Below are 8,155 nucleotides of genomic sequence, written 5' to 3' on the forward strand. Positions count from 1 at the left end.
AGTAAGTGATGATGGTAACGGATAATGCTAAAAAGGCAGATTATTGACAGGTTTGATGTCAGAAAACTGCAGGAAGGCAGAGACATGGCGGGGAATTCAGGAGGCGTTATGTTCTTCCCCTCATTTACCGTGAGTCCGGCCTACACCAAGTACCTTATGTATATATGCCACCTCATTCATGTAACTCAACCCTCCTAAGTCAGGGGTATAGATAGTGTCACTTCTCCATTTCAAATGGAGAAATTGGGGGTAGGCAAAATTAAGCAACCTAGTCAAGGCCACAGCATTACAATGGAGGAGGTGCTAAGTTCTACTAGTGTGACCGTTATTGTCTGTCCCTCAGCCTCACACACGCACACAGGACACAATAACGTTGCACTCTCCTCTCTGTCACCCAGCTGGACAGTGCTAAGAAAAGTTTGGACAAGTCACACACTGTTCCAAATTGGAGAGTGGTATGGTGAGGGGTCTCAGTTACCTTGGTCCACGGACCGAATGAGTGCAGCCTCCAAGTCTCTAGGAATACAGGGATGTGCTAGGCCCTCTTCCTAAAGCAGCACTAGGATTTGAGGCTGAGAAGAAATATACTTTTCCATAAGACAACCACAGGGCCCCAGACCTTTGGGGATGGATACAGCTCAGGAATGGCGCATCGATCCCTATCTTTCCTCCAATGAATACTTCAGGTCCAATCTGGGAAGCCAATGCTACCCAGAGTCAAGGCCCAGCAGGCACCCATCAGCCACAGGAAACCTACTGAATGAGAGTAGTAAATCCTTTTGGAAGTTTCAAAGAACAATTCTAGTTTACAGATGACAGCCCCAACAGCAGGAAAACCGCACCAATGACAGCTAGCCAGAAGCCATTATGACTCCTTTGGAATAAAAGGGCTGGTGTGGTCAATATGTTAGTGTTCTAACTAGGGACAGTTAAATAAGAGGCAGATGCACAGAGCAAGCAATCAAAACATTTACTACCCAATAACCGGCCATAATGACAATTACTCGAGCATCCTCCTCCCAACGAACCCAAAACAAGGCTGTCACTAGGTCACAGACTGGCATCCGTCACATGTCTGTGCTACACTCTTTATTCAACCCCCCCCCCCAGTTGACGAAAACACGGTGCCAACAGGGATGTCCAAAAAATAGGTGGAGGTAGAGTTGGACAGCAAAGGGCTCCCCAGGTCAGTGGGACGTGCACGTGCAAACTTCCCCACACCAGGAGCCTGTAAGTCTGGAACCCCAGCCAGGGTGGGTATCTGTTCTGGGCTTCTAGGCTGGAGGGAGTAAAAGAGGGACAAAGTCTGGCAAGTGCAAACCAAATACTTAATAAACCCAATGCCAGAGTCCCCAGCCCAGACCTTTTATTTCCCTTCCAGATGGCCCAGCAGCTGAACAGCTCTGCGGAATGTCTGTGTGCCCCTCTAGGCTCAGCCTTCCCTTTCAAGAGAGTATGATAATAGATGCTTTCGGACGTGTGTTCAGACACAGCTGTTGGGGGTCCAGAGCCCAGGCAGTGACCACCAAGTGACTAATTTCATTACTTTGGGGCTGCAACGATGAACACAGACAAACCCTGCCTGCTTAGGCTTTTCTCTCCTATGCCTTTATTAGACCCTAATAATGGACCATGATCAAATTAAGTTCCTCTTTCTTCCCTTTTTTCCTGCCTCTTTATCAGCGGCAAAATTCTCCAGGCTTACTCTTACACTAATTGTAAAAGGAAATAACAAGGAGAAGAAACTCAAGTGCAGCACCAACTCCAGAATAAGCAATGCCCTGCTCACCCCCAACCCCCCAATTTTTACCAAAAACATTTCTTCAAGGTACCGTTTGCTGCTCTGCCACAAACTGCCAAATGCCTCCTCCCAACTCAAACAGGACCTCCTCCCTTCAAGCTGCGAACCAGAAGCAATACAGCACCAGCAGGAACAGAGCTGAGGGAGAAAAAAATATAAACCCCTACATGCCACCCAACAGGGAGACTCCACATTCAAATGAGTTTGGAAGAGTGCTCGCTTTGCTAACCCTACTCTAAAATTTAATTGTGCCAAGGGCACCCAGCTAGTATTTATTCTCAACCTAAACAAGCGGTAGGATTTTACTGCCCTGCAGGCTGGTGTGAATCCAGCTTTTGTTACACCTAATAGCAGGTGAATTACCTAATCAGCTAAGGAAAGCCAGCAGCTTTGCACACCAGATCCAGTAACCTATGTTCAACGACTTACAAAACTACAGGAGCCATACACAAAACGAAAAACAAAACAGATTTTTGTGTTTGCTACTTAAGAAAGAAAGCAAGAAAGGAAGGAAGGAAGGAAGGGAGGAAGGAAGGAAGGAAGGAAGGAAGGAAGGAAGAAAGGGAGAAAGAAAGCCTGAAACAACTTTCATTTCTTGAGCTGTATTTACATAAATTAATTTAGGATGGCTGATGTGAGCTCCTAGGGTCTGAGTGGAAAACGTCTGTTCTCACATCTACAGATGATATTTCCCCAACTGTGTTGAGCTATCAGGATATCGACACTTGGAGCACTCCCCATGTGGAGTCATGTGTCTAATTGCTTATACAAATGGCAGTAAAGAAGTGAGCTAATTTCTAATGATGTTTCTCATAATTCCATAACGTTTTAAATGATCTTACTTGTAAATACAATCAGATAAATGTATCTTTCATTGTGAGGTTCAGTGAGCCTGCCCCACAAGACTTTGGCCAATAGATGTGAGATCAATAGCCAGAATTCAAACTGCATTATTTATTGGCTTACAAATGAGCTGGCATTTATAAAAGTAGCTATCTAAAAGGCTTGGACTGTCTGAATCGCTCTGCGATGTAACTGTCAAGCCTCTATCAGGGTAAGACTTATAAAATGTATTTTCATTATCAACCCAAAATGGAAGCCTCAAGACTGGTAAAATGTTAGTTTGGAAAGTCATTTACAGTGACATTTAAAACAATTTATGTGAACAACATTTGACTCATGATAAGAACACTGACTATTAAATTAAGATTGGCTGTTCAGGATTCTGTGGAGCCCTAGCCTTGTCCTGTGAGTTAACATCTTCTGATATGAAGGGCCACTACATATCTAAAATGAAAGGGGAATAAGAAAGAAAGAACTTGTGACATTCTCAGCGAGCACCCATTAAAATGGCTGGATCATGACATTTCAACAAGAGGGCCACATAGAGGGTGGCTTCCTCTTCCTTGCCCCAGCATCTGTACGTTGGCAATCCATTTGCTTTCTCAACACCACAGCTCAGAATGCTTCCCTCTAAAACATCAGAGAGCCTTGAAAGTAGGCAGGTTGCCAATACCTCCTGCCCAGATCACCTCCCTATGAACACCAACCACAGCCGAAGAGACGGCACGAACTCCTCTTCCAGCCAGTCCGTGATATTACTGATGAGTGTTTCACAACTTCTTTCAATTCCACAGCAAGACATACTAATATTCCAGGTCAGCCTCTAATAGCCAGCGCTCACCATAACAGAAGACCCTAGAATAAGCTACATCGGCACCAGGAAAGTATTTCCTTGGGGGTTCGTTAAGCCTTGGGGAGCATGCAAATACTTAAATTTATGCCAAGATGATAAATGAGAGCGAGCCCAACTGAGAAATAGTTCATGGTCCCAAGAGCCTAGCTCAGGTGCTATGAGATTAATTGGGATGAGCACCCTGTGAGCTACCGTGGCAGTCATGTACACAACCACAGTCTGTTTTGGTTGAGTTGTAACGCCAGGAAAGGGTCTGTCCCAGGTAAGGGACGATGAGACCGTGTCATAATAAAGTTGTCTGGAGATACGATCCGTGGCAGTGCACGATTCCAGCTCCCCTTTCGTTTGCGCCTTCAGGGCTGAGGCTAGGAGCATCATCCTTTCCAATCTCTCTCGAATTCACAGAGCTCTAAGCGGAGGCTGGTTTCCATCAGCGTTGTCTTTTTAGGGGAAGTGGGGGTGGTACTGCAGTTCAGACCTGAGTCTTGGATACTTCTCTCCCACCTACACTCTCTCCTCACTTCATTCCACACTCCTCTGCTCTGGAGATCGCAGTTTTTTTCCAGAGCAACTGTCAAGATGTATTGCCACCCTTTCCTGCTAGCTGCACCCAGAAGTCTCTACCTGCACGGATCCTACGCACCTTCTAAAATCTCCACTTTTAGGACTCCAAGCAGCTCTGCGCTCCCAAGAGGTTCAGATCCGCACCCAGGGGCTTCCCACGCAGGCTTCCCCTTCAGCTTCTGGATCTCGGGGCTGCCTGGGTGGCCTCGACCCACAGAACAAGAACCCTTTCTGCTAGCTCCGGCTCCTGCCCGCGGCTAGAGCGAGGCACAGTAGCAGCTTTCAGCTCCGGGCGCCTCAGGTCTGGGAGGCGGAGGTGTGGCGGGAGGGCGGGCCAGCCCAGGTTCCTAGCAACCCGAGCGGCGTCCCCACTCCACCTGTCCACCCGCGGGTCGCAGAGCTCACTCGCCAGACCCGTGGTCCGGCCCCGCCGACCTCGCCTACCTTCCTTCGGCCTCTGGGGAGCGCCCACGCCGGCCGCCTCCGGAGCTCTGCAAGGAAAGGGCGCTTTGTTAGGGCCCCGCGAGCGCCGCGACACCGAGCAGCCCGCGCCGCCGATCCGGGCACGCGTCCTTCCAGAGGACGCGACTAGGGACCCGCGCCGGCGTCATTTCCATATGTAAGGGGCCAGCACTTACAAAAGCGCGCCGGCGCATCCTCCGCCCCCGCCGTCGCCCCTCCCCCCCCGCCGCCGCCACCCGCTGGCGACAGAGCCCCTCCGGGGCCGCCACCGCGTGCTGGACCGGGATCTGCGGGCTTGCGCCGCTCAGGGCGCTCGGGGTGCCTCGTAGACGGCGCATTGGCAGCCGAGGCCTCTTCGCTCTCCCAGGCCGCGTGACCCCCGTGGCTCCCCAGCTTGTAGCTTACCGCGTCCTGGGGTTTAGGCGCCCCGCGCCACCGCACAGACCATGACCGCGGGACTCTCAGGCTTGGCCCGGCGGCACGGGACGGCCGCGCCCAGCGCGCTCGCTCCCGGCTCAGCCGCTGCCACCCGGAGATCGGGCCGCGGGGGAGGAAGAGCCTGGCCGCGCAGGGAGGAGTCAAGGGGACGCCGGCCAGGGCGCGGCTCCTCCTCCCGCCGCAGCCGAGGGAGGAGCGGGTAGCCGCAGAGAGTCGGCGGGTGCGAGCCCCCGCCAGAGAGATTTGAATTTGGGAACGCCCTGGCTCGGCGTGATCGTCCTGCACCCAGAGGTCGCCTCGGCTCACCAGCGGTCCCTTGCCCACCACCTCCGTTTCCTCTCAGAGGCACCTAGCACCTGGCGCTTGGCACAGGACCCACAACGTTTCTGAAGAGTGAAGACCCCAGCTTGATTGACCTTAAGTGGAGGTTTGGGTACCTCTGTCACCTGCAGGTCACCCTGGTTTTCCCAGCTCTAGAGAACCCTTTGAAAGTCATGGGAAAGGGCCCGGAAGAGCAGTGGACCCTATAGAGCATTGAGCGCTCTGGACGTTCCACCTTTTCTAGAAGCCTCGTTCTCATAGGTGCCTTGCCCCGTGTATAAACTTCAGAGGGTGCAGTTAACCCTCTGTGACAGCCGCACAAAGCAGAATGTCATTGGAATTGGTGGTCCTTCTGCCATCAAGGTTGGTGGGTGGGTCCCCATCCTGCCTTTGTCTCCCAAGCCTCCTCTACATGCTACCCTCACTAAAAAAGGTGCTAACAAAATCTCAGTGCTCTCCCCTTCCCTATGCTTCCTAAAACCAAGTAGTCAAACAGGATCTCAAATCCAGGCTAGAGGTGGAGGGAGCTATGGGCCCCGAGGCAACATCTTTGCAGGATCCATGCGTAGTCCTTGTGGAAGGAAGGATCTGTCTTGATTTATTATATCCATAAGTTATTTCCACAAGAACCTGGACAAAGTCCTCTTGCCACCGAGAGTTGTAGGCGACAGAAAGGAAACTGGCAAGTTCAGGCTCCTGAAGCCAACAGATGTGACCTCTCGGTGACAATCTCCCTGAGGAGGTGGACACCATAGCGTTTCGAAAGCAGGAAGCTGGAAGGCCCGGAAGCCAGAGCATCACACAGAAAGCCCTTCACAGACTAAGATTCAGAAGAACATCGCATATGTGTCAAAACTGCCTAGAATGTAGTGCTCGCAAAGCAGAACTAGTGAAAGAGATTTTCCTGGGGACCCCAGCCGACCCAGGCCTGGTTTATTATTTTCTGCTTGTACTGTGCTATAGTTCTGCAGAGTGAGAAAACCAAATAAAACATGTAGAGGGTCTCTCCATATTGTTTCTTACAACTTACGGGAATCCAGTTATCTCAAAATATCAAATATCAAAGCCAGTTATTTTTAAAAAAAAAAAATCCAAACCTTTCTCCAATACAGAGCATCTGGGAGAATAAGAAAGAGGCATTTTTCCTTCTAGCTCCCCTTCTAGCACACAGAAACGTACAAACTGTAAGCACAGCTACTCAGTATCACACCATTCATCAACCCTCTACCAGGATACTCACAGAGATGTCATGAACAAGAGAATGACGATCGGTGGGCACTCAAACCACCGACAGCCTCTGAGGGGAAGGGTGAGGAAGCAGCTTCCTTGTGCTGCCTAGATTCGGCCATGTCAGATCCGCCATGCTGGTTCTCCCTCCGTGCGCTTCTTTAACCACCAAGAATCCTTGAGGATGAGATGGTGGTTCGAAGCCGTGATCCTCGGGCAAGGGATGTTGGATGCAATTTCACTACTTGTGGAGGAAGCACAGATTGCTAGGGATGGTGTAACTAGAAAAACACAAAACTGATTTTTTGAAAGGATGGGAAGGGTGGAGTTAGTGCTGGGATTGCCTCCAGCCTTGCCACAGAGGAGAGAAGAGCAGGGAGCCAGGCAGTTTGCTGTTGGGCGCTGCTGGGTGGTACAGGGTTGGTGAGAGCACGTCTAAGCCAAAATCTTTCTATTTTCTTTCTTCCTTTCTTTCTCTCTCTCTCTCTCTCTCTCTCTCTCTCTCTCTCTCTCTCTCTTTCTTTCTTTCTTTCTTTCTTTTCTCCCCTCCTCCCCCCCCCACTTTTTTTTTGGATACAGGATTTCTCTGTGTTTCCCTGCCAGTCCTAGAACTCACTGTGTAAAACAGGCTGGCTCGAACTCAGAGATCCACCTGCCTCTGCGTCCCAAGCTCTGGGATTAAAGGTGTGAGACACCATAGCCCAGTCCGAGGTGGATTCTTTAACACTATGTGCCTGGATGTTAGGTTGCACAGGGCCAGGCAGGTCTTAGTCCGGACAAAAACCAAGACTTCTCTCAGCATCAGCCTATTGCTTGGCAGAAGTTGGTTTAATTCTGCTCTACATGTAATATAAACAAAAATGAAATGTGAGCATTTGCCTAGTGGTAATACTCATTGCGAGCCAATTTTCACCTTTTATTTGTTGTAATTTCTCTGCTTTTGATTTTTTAAAGTAACTTATTTGCAGTGCAGAGGTGTTTTGCCTGCACATATGTCTGTGTGAAGGGGTTAGATCTTAGAGTTACGCACAGTTGTGAGTGCCATGCTGGGGATTGAACCCCAGTCTTCTAAAAGAGCAGCCAGTGCTCTTATCCGCTGAGCCATCTCTCCAACCCCCTGTTTCTGATTTTAATTCTCATTTTACAGAACCATGTTAAGGGAGCCTGGATCCTTCAAGTACTTGCACCTGTCGACTGGGGATTGTTTTCTGCTACTAGAGTTGTCAGACGGTTAAAACTTTAAAGTTTACAGTTTAAAGTGGAAACTGTTTTTTTGTTTGTTTGTTCATTTGTTTTTTTTAACAATTTTTTAAAGATTTATTCACTTATTATATATAAGTACACTGTAGCTGTCCTCAGGCACACTAGAAGAGGGAATCGGATCTCTCTACAGATGGTTGTGAGCCACCATGTGGCTGCCGGGAACCGAACCCAGGACCTCTGGAAGAGCAGTCGGGTGCTCCCAACCACTGAGCCATCGCTCCTGCCCTGTTCATTTGCTTTATTTGAGACAGGATCTCTCTACAAAATCCTGGGTGTTCTGGAACTCACCCTGTAGACCAGACTGGCCTCAAACTCACAGAGATCTGCCTGCTTCTGCTTTCTAGTGTTGGGATTAAAGTACACCACTACACCTAGCTTTAATG

General features: G+C 49.6%; 1 protein-coding gene across 18 annotated transcripts in view; it reads right to left on the bottom strand.

The window, feature by feature from the left end:
• The window catches only part of Nin (ninein), a 102,298-nt gene extending 97,192 nt beyond the window's left edge, over nt 1-5,106 (bottom strand). For 10 of the 18 annotated variants that reach the window (XM_008764706.4, XM_008764705.4, XM_063261705.1 and 7 more), the window contains exons 1-2: nt 4,929-5,106; nt 4,506-4,552 (exon numbers count right to left, since the gene is read on the bottom strand). The gene's annotated coding sequence lies outside the window, so the exon portion shown is untranslated. Of the gene's footprint in view, nt 1-4,140; nt 4,553-4,928 lie in introns of all 18 variants that reach the window. The other 8 variants (XM_063261708.1, XM_008764708.4, XM_008764710.4 and 5 more) reach the window with 6 other exon arrangements.
• Between the last annotated feature and the right edge of the window lie 3,049 nt (nt 5,107-8,155).

The sequence above is a fragment of the Rattus norvegicus genome, chromosome 6, assembly GCF_036323735.1.
Source record: "Rattus norvegicus strain BN/NHsdMcwi chromosome 6, GRCr8, whole genome shotgun sequence".
Lineage (NCBI taxonomy): Eukaryota > Metazoa > Chordata > Mammalia > Rodentia > Muridae > Rattus > Rattus norvegicus.